Below are 15,298 nucleotides of genomic sequence, written 5' to 3' on the forward strand. Positions count from 1 at the left end.
ATGCAGTAAACCCTCATAGGCTCCCGGAGTCCTATAGTCCCACTACGTGCTCAGAGACCCCTCAGCTCCCCTTCATCCCTCAGAACTAGAGCTGCACGATTAATCGTTAAGAATCAAGATTGCGATTTTTTTTTCCTGCTCGCGATCCTAAAAAAGCATTTTCCCGATTCTTTCTATGCAGAGAATTCTCTGCTCAAGCCAACAGCTGTCCAAAAAAAAAAAAAAAAAAAAAATGTGGGCAGTCTGCTAAGTATCACAACATTCCTCAGCCACTAAGTATAAACATTGTAAGGTTTTGTTCTTTAGATCAAAGGAATGAACTTCTGTGTTTAAATGAGGGAAGTTTAACCACTTAAAGACTCAACCTTTTTCTGACACCTGTTTTTTTTAAATCATTATTTTTTGCTAGAAAATTACTTAGAACCCCCTAACATTATATATATTTTTTTAGCAGAGACCCTGGAGAATAAAATGGCGGTTGTTGCAATATTTTATGTCACACTGTATTTGCGCAGCGGTCTTTCAAATGCAATTTTTTTGAAAAAAAAAACACACTTTAATGAATAAAAAAAAAAAAAATAAACAAAACCATAAAGTTATCCCAATTTTTTTGTATAATGTGAAAGATGATGTTACGCCACGAGAATCGTGAGTGATCTTTATTCTAAGCAAAAAAGTTGTGATTCTCATTTTGGCCAGAATCGTGCAGCTCTACTCAGAACCTTCAGTATTTTCCTCCCTCTGACACCAATGATCTAACATATTCTTCATGGCAGGCTGGGGAATGTTTTCTTCCTCCTGACCAGCAATGTAAGGGGCTCTATGCTCCATACTCCTGACCCCTGCACTCCATCATTGTGTTGGCTGCATATTGTAATGATTGTCCATTTTCTGCCTGTGTAGTGTAATAATTGTCCTTTGTAGGCCATGTATGGTCATTGTCTTGTCTATTTATTGTCAGTGCTGTTTGTTTAGAGGAACATATTACTAGAATTTATCTCCAAAATGAAAAGAATGTTCCGGCCTCGTAAGTGGGGAAATGTTCTACATTTCCACACTATATATGTGTGTATCATCATCTGCTAGAGATAAAAGACATCACAGTGACTATGGAGGAAGAGGACGGACATGACGGGGGGTTACTGGGTGTAAATAGAAAATAAGATCTTATTACCTCCTCTGCTGCCACTTCCAGCAACGTCTCCTCGCTACTTCATACTACGTAGAACTTCCTGTCTTTATTCCAGATCACTTCCTGTCTGTTACTGACCTCACTTCCTGTCTGTATTCCATAGAGACTTCCTGTCTGGGTAGAAGTGAGATCACCACCTTGTGGAGTTAAGAGGAACTGCAACCCCGAGAAACATCTCATAACCATTTCTGTATAATATAAATTTTACAGGACAAGTTAAAAACAAAGGTATACCTAAGAAAACATATAACTCCCGAAACTGATCTTTTTGGTAAAGAAAATGCAAAAAAATATATCATAAAGCATAAAATATACATACTCATAACTCATATACTCATATACTCATAACGAAGATGTTAAACATAAATTGGAAGGATGTAATGTTCACATAGGAATGGTGATGGAGATCTCTCAAAGTAAGAACACTTCCTTAAATGCGTATATAAATAAAATAATTAATCCTGGAGTGAAAAAAAATGTAAAGCAATAAAATAATATATAAACTGGGTCATCCACTTCATCCATAAAGGCATAGTGATTCCAGATCTTCTAGATCACATAGAAGGAGGATTCATTGATGATTTCATACATTTGTTTGGAAGGATAGAAGAATCCTCAGAAGGGATCATGTAGGATGACAGGAAAGTCTCCTGACTGGTGAGATCATCCAAACATAATGATTACATCCATGAACTGGAGCTCGTTGGGGTGATAAAGCCAATCTGTAAACACTGTGTAGACGTTATCCAAGAACTCAGCACACTCCAGGTGTGGAGAAAGTCTCAAGGTGGGTTTATCCTGTCATTTATCATAGGTAGACTCATCTCTTCAGGGAAGCCTATCACACCTCCAACTCTTGCATTAGCTCACACTCCACAGGTATAACCTTTTGTACCATTTGCCCCACCCCATTAGATTGTAAGCTTTTAGGAGCAAGGCCCACTTAACCCTCTTGTATTGTAACTGTACTGTGTCCCTTTAGATTGTAAAGGGCTGTGCAAGCTGTTGGCGCTCTATAAATCCTGTAAAATAATACTACTACTAATAAATAGTAATAGGTAGAAATGTCCTCACATGGACTTCCACAGGAACCACAAGACAACATATATAACTTGTACAGTGCCCCCTCGTCTCCAGGTGGATTTAGCCTGTAATTAATAATGCACAAGATCTCCACCACCATTCCTATGTGACCATTACATCCTTGCAATTTATATTTAACATCTTCATTATGAGAGGAGTGATATATATATTATTCTTTAGGGTGTATTTTTGGATTCACTTCATCAAAAGGATCCGTTTTGGAGGGTATCTGTTTTATTAGCTCTACATTTGTTTTTTACTCGTGTTCTGTGTCTTTAAGACTTTTCTATATGTAACAAAATATCTTTGTTAAACAGTTGGTTGCATAAGAGATTTTTTTTTACTGTTTTTATTTATTTTTGATTTTCTGTGGTAGCCCTGTAAGGTAGATATTTTACTGGAATGGCTATTATGAGATTTTTTTTTTTTCAGGGCTGACGTTATTGTTATTATAATACAGGGCAGGGCCGAGCCTAGGGAGGGCACATGCCCCAGGTAACACATCTAGGGGGGCATCACCGGGGGTTCCACCCCCACCCGCACTGGGAACTGCTACTCTAAGGGTGTAACTGCTGCCTAATCAAGTGTAATGGACAGGCCAAATGCCGGAGAATCAAATAGGAGGGAGACCGCACAAACTCACTAGCACTGAATCGCTCTTTGCAGGTGCTTCGGCAGTGCGGCCCATGCATTCCAATGGGCAGGGGCGGTGGAGGAGCAGTGTACACAGCGCCCCAAAGATGCGGCTTGCGGGACTTTTTTTTAACGTCCCGCAAATACACCGCTCGTGTGAAAGCACTCGGGCTCTCACACTGGAGTGACAGGAGACGCGCTTTACAGGCGCTATTTTTAGTGCTAAAATGCCTGTAAAGCACCTCAGTGTGAAAGTGGCCTTACAGATATAACCACTGGCCGACGGCTGACTGTCATACGACGTCCTGGGCTTTGTGTGGGTATATCTGAATGATGGGTGCAGCTACAGGCATCATTCAGATATCGGCTTTATCAGCTGGCGATTCCCTACCATAAGAATGAGCATAGCAGCTGGTCAGACGCATGATCATTCTTACGGGCGGCGAGAGGGGAAGTCACCCCCTCCTGCCGCCCTCCGGTGCTTCTACCGACTCACTGCTGCAATCAGTGAGTTGGAGAACAGATCTGCCGGCCCCGGATGTTTACCATAGAGATTTCCGGCGGACCAGATGGTCGCCAGAGTCTCTATGATCGTCGGAGGCTGGGCGTGATGTTATGACGTCACATCTGCATTCAAACAAACGGCGCCGCCTCGGCTGGGAAGCTGAGATCGTTTTTTTTGTTTGTTTTTTATTTCGGCAGCACAGTGGTGTAGTGGGTAGCACTCTCGCCTAGCAGTAAAAAGGGTCGCTAGTTCGAATCCCAACCATGACACTACCTGCCTGGAGTTTGCGTGTTCTCCCTGTGCCTGTGTGGGTTTCCTCCAGGTACTCCGGTTTCCTCCCACACTCCAAAGACATGCTGGTAGGTTAATTGGATCCTGTCTAAATTGTCCCTAGTATGTATGAATGTGAGTTAGGGACCTTAGATTGTAAGCTCCTTGAGGGTAGGGACTGATGTGAATGTACAATGTATATGTAAAAGCGCTGCGTAAATTGATGGTGCTATATAAGTACCTAAAATTAAAAAAATTAAAAATTTAAGGCTTCCCAGCCTAGAGGTGAGATGTGGGGTCTTATTGACCCCATATCTCAATGTAAAGAGGACCTGTCATGCCATATTCCTATTACAAGGGATGTTTACATTCCTTGTAATAGGAATAAAAGTGATCAAAGTAAAAAATGTAAAGTAAAATTAACAATAAAAATATTTTTTTTTCAAAAGTGCCCCTGTCCCCGCGTGCTCGCACGCAGAAGCAAGCGCATACATAAGTCCCGCCCACATATGAAAACGGTGTTCAAACCACACATGTGAGCTGTCGCCGCGAACATTAGAGCGAGAGAAATAATTCTGGCCCTAGACCTCCTCTGTAACTCAAAATATGTAGCCAGTAAAAATTTTAAAGCGTAGCATATGGGGATTTTTAAGTACCGAAGTTTGGTGCCATTCCACGAGCGTGTGCAATTTTGAAGTGTGACATGTTGGGTAACTATTTACTCGGCGTAACTTCATCTTTCACATTATGCAAAAAAATTCTTTTTTTTAAAGCACAAAACAGTTTTTTTTCAAAAAAAATGTTTAAAAAAATTGCTGCGCAAATGTCGTGCAATAAAAAGTTGCAATGACCGCCATTGTATTCTCTAGGGCAGAGATATGCAATTAGCGGACCTCCAGCTGTTGCAAAACTATGAGTTCCATCATCAGAGTATCATGCTTGTGGCTGTCAGAGTCTTGCTATGCCTCATGGGACTTGTAGTTCTACAACAGCTGGAGGTCCGCTAATTGCATATCTCTGCCCTAGAGAATACAATGGCGGCCATTGCAACTTTTGGGGGTTCTATGTCATTTTCTAGCAAAAAATGATGATTGTTACATATAGGAGAGAAATGTCAGAATTGGCCTGGTTGGTAAGTGGTTAAATAAAAAATAAAAAAAAAGGGGGGAATGCACTGCCTACCTTAGGATGGTGCCCTGTAATAGCCAATCTTACTGGGCAGGTACAAAGGGCACCATCTTGTGGAAGGCAGCACACTCACTGTGTTCACATTAGCTTCAATTTATCACAGAATAAAAAAAAAAAACAATCAACTGAAAATATATCAGCCAGGAATACACTGACTGTTCTTTGGGTTAGGTTCACATCTGAGCGGGTGTGAGAAGGTATGTAACTGCACACCTTCCTGCACTGGCAGAGGAAAAACACACTGCTGCTTAGGAGATATGCGGAGGTACACCACAATGCGGGAAACCCTCAATCCACGCACGTTTCATGCACCTCATTCAAATCGCACCCCCCTTGCAATCCGCAGTGGGTGTCAGTGCTATCTTAACGACACCCCAAACAAAGGTTGCAAAACACAGTGTGTTTGCCTGCACCGGATCGCATTCACAAAACGACCATGCGAACCGGTTGCAGTGTGGTTCCAAAATTGGGGAAAGCATGACTTTGGTGCGATTTGAGCCCATTCAAAATGAACGGGCCTCGATTGCACCGCAATCAACACAGTAAGCCTGGTTTCACACTATAGTTTGCATGTGAATCGCACAAGAACTGCATCGTATTCTTGTGCAATTCACGTGCGATTCTGTGTGGTGCAATTTGAGCCCATTCATTATGAATGGGCTGAATCGCACCAAAGAAGTGCAGGCACCTTTTTTTGACCAACCATGCGATCTGGTTAAGACAAACACTGTGTTTGTGACCTTCTTTTGGGGGGTTGTTAACTTTGAATTGACACCTGCAGCAGATCAAAAACACAGTGTGATTGCAATGCGTTTCCTGCACCACATATGTATGAACCAGGGGTAAAACAGGGCCAAGGCATGCCACTGAGGGCAGCAGAAAGTCCAGCCTGGCTCTGCCAACTGCTGAATAAGTAACCCGCTGAGCACCGCAACAAGCTTGCCAGTGCCAAGCTGGACTGTCAGTTACAGAAGCAATAGAAAACAGCTTGGCCTCAGACAACAGCAACACAAGCAATGCAAAATGTCACCCAGCCAGCCTCAATCACATACTTTGGCAGTTGCCACAAAGAATCACAGCCAGTCTCTCACTGACTCATGATTACCTCATATGAACAGCAGAATGCCAGCAGCAGCACAGCAGTCTGAGCAGTGGTAAGTCCGAGGACACTCTCTGAGACTCTCTGATACTAGGCCAGAGGAGAAAGAGGGACATACATGGACAGGACAGCAGCATCCATGGGGGGGGGGGGGGGGGTTGTCAGCTACACAGCACTCTGCGCTCCAGGGCTCAGGCAAAGCTCTTCTCCCAAGCCCAAGGTGGCACTGCAATGGGAATAGAGCAGTGGGCAGGACTACACGCACCCACTGTGCTCAGTGTGCTACCTCGTGATAGATCTGTCAGCCTTCAGCCCGAGCACAATAGACCGGCCTGGTGGTGTACCACAATGTGCATGCAGGTATGCCTAATGATCTACAGCTGCAGAGCAGAGACACCATGCATTTCATTTTGACCCTGGGGGTGTTAAAACACCCCTGACCCCCCCCCTATCTACGCCCCTGTCTGAAGGCCCTGGACTATGAGGTGGGATCATGGAGGCCCTCTGGACTAGGAAAGAGGGTGCCTGAAGGACCTTCCAGCTTCAGGGAGAAAGAGCCTGGATCTAAATCCTGGGCTGAGGAAGAGCCAGCCCTGGATGACAGGGGCTGCCTGGAGGGCTGGACGACAGGGGCTGCCATTGCCATATATCTCTTAACACCAGTGGCTTTCATGTGACGGTGTTATTTTATCACACTTCTTGTTTGACTTTTACTGACTGGCACCCCTGTACCAACATTTTCCTATAGCAGAGTTTGTCCTGGCCCCTGTATGCCTCCTGTGGCCACACAGAACCCCCTCCACAGCTGTTTGTGGACTGTCTTTGTGTATGTCTCTTGTGGGGTCTCTCTGAACGACGTGATGTGGATACCTCTGGATTAAAGGAGAATACATCACCCACTAAGGGATACATCTCCTAATCAGCCACCCCTCTCCATGTATATCTACCACATCCTACAGACTTTCTTTTACTTTCCAAGGCTCTGATAAGGAGGGAACACCTCGAAACGCGTTAGCCTACCTTGATAATTTGCGCTTGTATGGGCATAACTCATTTTTAATGAATATCTTGTAAACTAGTTTGTATAAATTCATAGTAATTTCTTTGTACTCATCTATTTTGTTTATGAATAAACGATATCACTTTGATTCATGTGTTAGATCAGGCGCCTTCCATCCCCTCAATTCCACTTTGCCGACTGAAGTCCGCTGTCGGCTGACATCATAGAGCCGGTCCAGGCTGGAGAAAGATCGCAACATAATGATCAGGGTCCACCCATATGCCTGGACCAGCACCCGGCTCAGCCTCAGCGAGAGAGGTCCCGGCCCCTCCACAGCCCAGTGTTTCAGTGGAGGGGGGGGCAGAGAAGAGACTGACAGCCCCCAACTCTCAGCTCAGGGAGTTGTGAGAACGAAGCGATCGGTGGTGTTTGATTACTCGGTTCTCAGCCTTATGCCGCGTACACACGCGGGCCAGGGGCTCCAGCGAGGGACCCGAGGAGAGGAGGATCCGGGCTGCTCTGTGCAAAACCATTACACAGAGCAGGTAAGTATGACATGTTTGTTATTTAAAAAAACAAGACTTTAATATCACTTTAAGGTTAGCTGTATGTAGTAAAAGATATACAATAGAACAGTTTTATTTTATTAAAATGAGTGTTCTGAGGTTTGTACTGTGTGATACATCTCAATTGTGGCACAGTCATTAAAGCATATGACCCTTTAAGCCCCTCCCACTGTTGATGCATACTGACCACACCCACAGTTTTGGCGTAACACTGCTATATTGCTCATACAATTTTTTTGGGGGGGGTGCAAAAAAAGTGCTAGCTACACCACTGGGTACAGGGGAGGGAGGAGAGAGGTCACACATCCTCTCTCCTCCCCTTGTTCCTGACCCAGATGCAACATGTATGATGTCACTTCTGGGTCCCAAATGACAGTTTCCTCGGCCATCAAAGCTGGGAAAGAATATAATGCAGTGTGATCTGTATGGCATTACAGTCAGTGGAGCACAGGGGAGACATTGGGGGTCTTTTAGACCCTGGATGTCTCATCACATAGGGGACTTTTTGTCCATTTTTGTCCACTATGTCAGTGTTTCTCAACCTTTTTTCAGTCAAGGCGCCCTCCAAAATTATGGACAGTCTTGATGCGCCCCAATCTAAAAACTGTTCTAATAGTTCTACATAATGCAACAACATCAACACACATAGGACATCCAACATTATAAGAGATTTATTCTTCCAAAGCAAATACACTTTTGCAAACTGGTACTGACTAGTATTCCAATGTTTCTCTTCTCCCTCAGTTTTTCTTCATAAGTCGGCTAATGAGACCCCCAAACCTGATGGAGAGAGGTGGGGGAGGGTCACACAAGGATGATATTCAGGCAAATGATATCCTCCTTATCAACTCATGATGTCACTGATAGATAAAGGCATCCCCATAGGGTGGTACTGTGGATGCTAATATAATAATCCTAGATTATAGACAACTTTAGACCAGTGGACTCAAAATGGACTTTATAGGCACCACAACACAAAGTCATATAAAAGTATATATCTTTATTTGTATAAAACACAGAAAAGTTAAAAAGGACAAACAAAGTGAATTAAAAATCCTAGCAACAACAGCGAGTGCAACTACCACATACAGTATACATCACCGTAAATCAAATATAGGCCAAACTTTTTGTGCCCCCTGAAATGAACTTTAGTGTGTTTTTTACAAAAAATTTGTGTTTTCTAGACTTTTGCGGTAATATCGTGTGACATAAAAAAATTGGAACTACTGCTATATTATTCTCTAGGGTGTCTGCTTTCAGAAAATATATCATGTTTTGGGGGTTTTATATAATCTTGAGGCCTAAAATGATTTTTTTAACTTCTTCCCACCTTGCCAATAGCAGAATGATGGCCAGGCGGGGGTTCCATTATCCTGACTGGACATCATACGACCGCCAGAAGAATAAGCCGCTCGGGCGCACAGCAATTGGTGGTGTGGTGTGTCGCTGACACACCGCATCTACAATCTTGGTAAAGAGTCTATGGCATGGGCTCTTCACCATGTAATCAGTTGTGTCCAATCAAAGCTAATCACATCGTAACTAGGAAGTGACGATTATCGTCTTTCCTTTATTTATGCTGACAAGGCGCAAGTAGAGGAGAGACGATCAGCGGATCTCCTGACAGGGAAAACATTCACCTTCGGGAAGATGTTACATGTTCCTGCAGCGGCTCAGTGATCCGAGTCCTCTGTGTGACAGCAGTGTGGGGAGAAGTTCCCCGTACCGGCTGTCACTTTATGAAAAGAGTGCAGCCATGCCATTCATTCTCAGAGTTCTGTCCTTTGCCGATGTCGGCTTGTAGTTTTCAATGAACTCCCATACCGCTGCTGATAGATGGTAGATGAGGAACAAGGAGATTATCATAAGGGACAAGAGGATTGTCATAAGGGACAAGGAGATCATCATAAGGGACAAGGAAATTGTCATAAAAGACAAGGAGATTATCATAAGGGACAAGGAGATTATCATAAGGGACAAGAGGATTGTCATAAGGGACATGGAGATTTGGACCCCGATTTAGTCCCTTGGACAAGTCGCTTTTTCACAAAATGTCCACACCCCTGGAACTGTTTCTTACATGATGAAGATCAGCCATGGAGTATATCTGAGGTGTATATCAGGGTGTGCTTCTTCCCCACATGAGCGCTGTGATGTCCAGCAACATTCATATAGAAGACATTTCCCACACTCAAGGCACTAATACACCTTGAGGGTTGTGCGGGATCCCTGATGTACAGGAAGACAGGACTTCTGTGAGGAACAATTCCCTCACTCAGGACAGGAATACGGCTTCTCCCCCCGTGTGAAATCTCTGATGTGCGGAAAGCCTGGACTTCACTGAAAAACATTTCCCACACTCAAGACAGGAATACGGCTTCTCCCCCATGTGAGATCTCTGATGTTTATAAAGATTGGACTTCACTGAAAAGCATTTCCCGCATTCAGGACAGGAATATGGCTTCTCCCTCGTGTGAGATCTCTGATGTGTGGTAAAACTGGACTTAGCTGAAAAACATTTCCCGCACTCAGACAGGAATACGGCTTCTCTCCCGTGTGAGTTTGCTGATGTATGACAAGGTCTGAATTTTGTATAAAGCATTTCCCGCAGTCAGGACAGGAATATGGCTTCTCTCCTGTGTGAGATCTTTTATGCACATTAAGTTTGTATTTAAAATGGAAACACTTCCCACACTCAGTACAGGAAAACCTCTTCTCTGTTGGAAGGACGGCACCGTCCCTCACAGTCTGAGGTTCCTCAGGATAAGAGGAATACGATGGTCCATCTACACTGTGTGGTGCCGGATGGACATTTGAGGTAGTCGGGTTTTCTCCTGGACTATACTGTGTGATGTCCTCATCTTCTACTTTACAGTCTGGAGACAAAGTGAGACAATCCTCTGAGGTTTTCCTCATCTCCCGTCCATCTACTAAAATAGAAATAAAAAGATTATTACTAGACAAGAGCAAAAAAGTTTGGTGTATAATTTAGTTAATATTCTTGAATATCTATATACAGCGGTAAATATAAATATCCAGATATATAGTTGGATATTTAATCCACTCTGAGAATAACAGACAGATAGATGTATTATTAGAGGGAGAATCTGCTACATATCAGAATCAGAGATCAACATTATTAAAATGTAAAAGATATAAAACTCTGTTTTGCAGATGATCAGACAGGAGTGTAATATAATATGATGGATGACAGACGCCCTTTTCATAGACAGGTAGGTGGGTACAAGCTCCCTGCACCTGATGTCACTTATGCTGGCTGTACACAAACTCATTTTTCTTTCAAAAAATTATTCATCCAATTTTCTAACCATTAGTGGGATCTAATCGGCGTTCATTTTCGACCACAGTGACGGGAAAATTCGAAGGAGCAGAACAGAAAACTTTTCTCCATCGAACAAATTTTCAAATAGTGTATGTGGTTTTTGCTCAGAAGTTACATTCATTTTAAAATTGAATGTTAAAAGCAAGAGGAAATTTTGAACTACACTCGACCATTCATCGAATGTACAAATAATTTACATACATATATTTGTGTGAATATTCTCATTCAAAAATCGTTCCGTGTATGGCCAGAATAGGACATTTAGTAGCAGCAGCATGATTTTTTTTTTAATCATCTGTTATGATGGGTATAAAAAAATATTCCTTTATAGTACAAAAACAGCAGATAATCACTACTATAAGGGATTCATTTATACTGTGAAATATTGAAAGTAATATATCTTATATCATATATTTAATAATTTATATAACCAGAAGTAGGATATATGGGGATTTTACCTGGGAGTCACACATGAAGCTATATGGAGGTTAGAGGGGGGGACTTTTATATTAACTGCTTGCTGACCGCCGGCTGTCATATGACGGCCAGGCGGCACGGCTCTCGTTGCGGGAGGGCGTCATATGGCGTCCTCCCATTGAAACAGAGAATGCGTGCGATCGTGTGCCTGTTCCTTCAGTGGCGGCGTGTCACGGAGACACCGCTCCCATTGGTCATGGCTGTTTACCACGTGATCGGCCGTGATGAAGTCACGGACAATCACAGATGGTTCCACGGCGTGTTCCCGGGAACACTGCTCGTCACCGACGCTGGTAAACAGTCATTGGCCAGTTGTGTACCCACGTTATCGGCTGTGATCCTTTCACAGGCGATCACTAAATGTCAACAAACCGCGGTAACAAGATGTTACCGGGTTCTCCTTCTCACAAACCGATCGTGTGTGAGAAGGAGATTGCGGTAACATCTCGTTACTGCTTACACTGTCACCACCCATCAAAGTACCTGTCACAGTTCATCTGAGTACCTGTCACAGTCCATCAGAGTAGCCGAGTACCTGTCATAGTCCATCTGAGTACCTGAGTACCTGTCACAGTCCTTCAGAGCACCCGAGTACCTGTCACAGTCCTTCAGAGCACCCGAGTACCTGTCACAGTCCATATGAGTACCTGAGTACCTGTCACAGTCCTTCAGAGTACCCAAGTACCTGTCACAGTCTGAGTACCCGAGTACCTGTCACAGTCCATCTGAGTACCTGAGTACCTGTCACAGTCCATCTGAGTACCCGAGTACCTGTCACAGTCCATCTAAGTACCCGAGTGCCTGAGTACCTGTCACAGTCCATATGAGTACCTGTCACAGTCCATATGAGTACCCGTGTACCTGTCACAGTCCATCTGAGTACCCGAGTACCTGTCACAGTCCATCTGAGTACCTGTCACAGTCCATCTGAGTACCCGAGTACCTGTCACAGTCCATATGAGTACCCGTGTACCTGTCACAGTCCATCTGAGTACCCGAGTACCTGTCACAGTCCATCTGAGTACCTGTCACAGTCCATCTAAGTACCCGAGTACCTGAGTACCTGTCACAGTCCATATGATTGATTACCTGTCACAGTCCATCTCAGTACCCAAGTACCTGTCACAGTCCATATGAGTACCTGAGTACCTGTCATAGTTCATCTGAGTACCCGAGCACCTGTCACAGTCCATCAGAGTACCCGAGTATCTGTCACAGTCCATCTGAGTACCTATCACAGTCCATCTGAGTACCCGAGTGCCTGTCACAGTCCATCTGAGTACCTGTCACAGTCCATATAAGTACCTGAGTACCTGTCACAGTTCATCTGAGTACCCGAGTACCTGTCACAGTCTATATGAGTACCTACATACCTGTCACAGTCCATATGAGTACCAAGTACCTGTCACAGTCCATATGAGTACCTGAGTACCTGTCACCGCCCTTCAGAGTACCCAAATACCAGTCACCAGGCCATCAGAGTACCCAAGTACCTGTCACCAGGCCATTAGAGTAACCGAGTACCTGTCACCAGGCCATTAGAGTAACCGAGCACCTGTCACCTGGCCATCGGAGTACCCGAGTACCTGTCACCAGCCCATCAGAGTACCGAGTACCTATCTGCAGCCTATCAGAGTACTCGAGTACCTATTTGCAGTCCATGCCTCATAGAATATACGTTGGAGTGTTTGCTTTCCAAAATGGGGTCATTTGGTGGGTAATTCCACTGTCCTGGTGCTCCAGGACCTTCAAAAATGTGATAGGTAGGAATGAAATGAGATGTGTAATTTATGCTCCTAGAACGCCTGAAGGTACTTCAGTATTGGGCCTCTGTATGTGGCCAGGCTGTGTAAAAGTCTCACATGTGGTATCGCCATACTCTGGAAGAGTAGCAGAATGTATTTTGGGGTGTCATTTTTGTACATGCTATGCGTTATAAGTATCTTATAAAGGGACAACTTTGTGTAAAAAAAATGCATTTTCATTTTTTTCCCACATTTTCCAAAAACTTCTGGAAAAAAATGAACCATTCAAAAGACTCATAATGCCTCATAGATTATACGTTGGGGTGTTTGCTTTCCAAAATGGGGTCATTTTGTGGGCAATTCCATTGTCCTGGTGCTCCAGGGCCTTCAAAAGTGTAATAGGTGGTTGAGAAATGAGATATGTCATTTATGCTCGTAGAACGCCTGAAGGTGCTACTTCAATGTTGGTCCTCTGTATGTGGCACGGCTGTGTAAAAGTCTCACACATGTGGTATCGCCATACAGCAGAATGTATTTTGGGGTGTAATTTGTTGTATGCATATCCTGTGTGTGAGAAATAACCCGATAATATGACCATTATGTAAAAAAAAAAAAAAAAATTTAAAAAAACTTCATTTTGCAAAGAATTGTGGGAAAAAAAGACAACTTAAAAAGCTCACCATGCTACTTACTTAATACCTTGGAATGTCTACTTTCTAAAAAGGGGTCATTTGGGGGGTATTTGTACTTTCCTGACTTGTTAGTGTCCCAAGAAATGGATATTCACCTGATGTACTGAAGGCCTGATCAGATGTGATCAATTCTCGCATTGGAGAGACAGCAGCCGCTCTTTCAGGGTGCTTTGCAGGCACTATTTTTACTGCTGTAGCGCCTGCAAAGCGCCCCAGTGTGAATGGGGTCTAAGTGCACTGTATTGAGGTGGTTAAAGTAGCACTGAAAGCTGAGACTTTTTGTTCATGGATATAATCATTTTAAATGTAATGTCCAATACTGGTAAACTGGTACTTTATTAATAGTAATGCCTTCTATCACCTCCAGTCTATCAGCCTCCACCTCCTCTGGGTTCAGATGCTGATCTTCCCTGCACAGAGCCCTTAAAGTCATTGTAAATGTTGGATTTCTTTTATTTAAACAAACTTGTCTTACTTACCTGCTCTGTGTAATGGTTTTGCACAGAGCAGCCCTGATTCTCCTATTCTGCACCCCCCCACTTCTGGCTCCTCCTGCCTTCAGAGTGCTGCTATAGGTAGCCGCAAAGTATAGTATAGAGTTCCCCTATAGGAAGCCACAAAGTATAGTATAGAGTTCCCCAATAGGAAGATAAAAAAGTCTGCATTTAGAATCACTTGCTTCCTTCTCTTGCCCAGGACTACATGTCCCATGAGGCATTGCTCCTCACACATTCACGTTCTCAGGTATTTACTGACATGTATGGATGGTGTACTGAGCTGTATTTTCTGATATGTAAAGAAATAATGCATTCTGTATGCAGGCCAATTAATTGACTGACCAACTAATCGATTATAAAAATAGCTGACAAATATTTTCATAATCAATTATAATCAATTATGATGATTAGTTGTTTCAGCGCTACATCTCTGTATCTCTTACCAGTTAATTTCTTTATTCATGGACCTTAGTCAGACAATGAGAACTGTCTTTTATAGGAGTGACAGTGATGAGAGCATTTTAGGACAAGTGTCCCCACCCCCTCTATCACTCATTGACACCTTCCCAACACAAGAAGTACTGCACTTCCTTATTTAGTCCATGAGATTTTAAATTTAGATTTAGTCATGAATAACAGTGGGGCTGAGTCCCACTAGAATTTAAAGAGTGAGGGTGGGGGGAGAATAAACTAGATGAAGACTGGATTGATCCTGAAGACCATCATCCTCTTTTTATTTATTTTTTTATTTTTAGCAATACATGTTTAGTACGTTTTACAAGACATACAGACGAACACATATGGAAGGTTGCTCTCAGCATATTCAACAAGAGAATAGGAACACGACTAAAAAATCTTGGGAAAAATATGGAACACTAGCAATCTGATCGTCATGTGCTCTAATCACAAAAAACATGTTTACAACATAATATAGGTTAAGGTAGAGCAAGTAGATACTCAGGAGGATAATGTAATTTATTGGCCCAGATGGACAAGGGTCCCCACAAG

General features: G+C 43.2%; 1 protein-coding gene across 12 annotated transcripts in view; it reads right to left on the bottom strand.

The window, feature by feature from the left end:
• The window catches only part of LOC141121836 (uncharacterized), a 963,509-nt gene that overhangs the window by 681,403 nt on the left and 266,808 nt on the right, over positions 1 to 15,298 (bottom strand). The window contains exon 1 of one of the 12 annotated variants that reach the window (XM_073611556.1): positions 1,175 to 1,239. The exons of the other annotated variants lie outside the window; for them this stretch is intronic. The gene's annotated coding sequence lies outside the window, so the exon portion shown is untranslated. Of the gene's footprint in view, positions 1 to 1,174; positions 1,240 to 15,298 lie in introns of those variants that run through there. 12 annotated transcript variants of the gene reach the window in all.

This window comes from Aquarana catesbeiana, unplaced genomic scaffold, assembly GCF_042186555.1.
Source record: "Aquarana catesbeiana isolate 2022-GZ unplaced genomic scaffold, ASM4218655v1 unanchor233, whole genome shotgun sequence".
In the NCBI taxonomy this organism is placed as follows: Eukaryota; Metazoa; Chordata; class Amphibia; order Anura; family Ranidae; genus Aquarana; species Aquarana catesbeiana.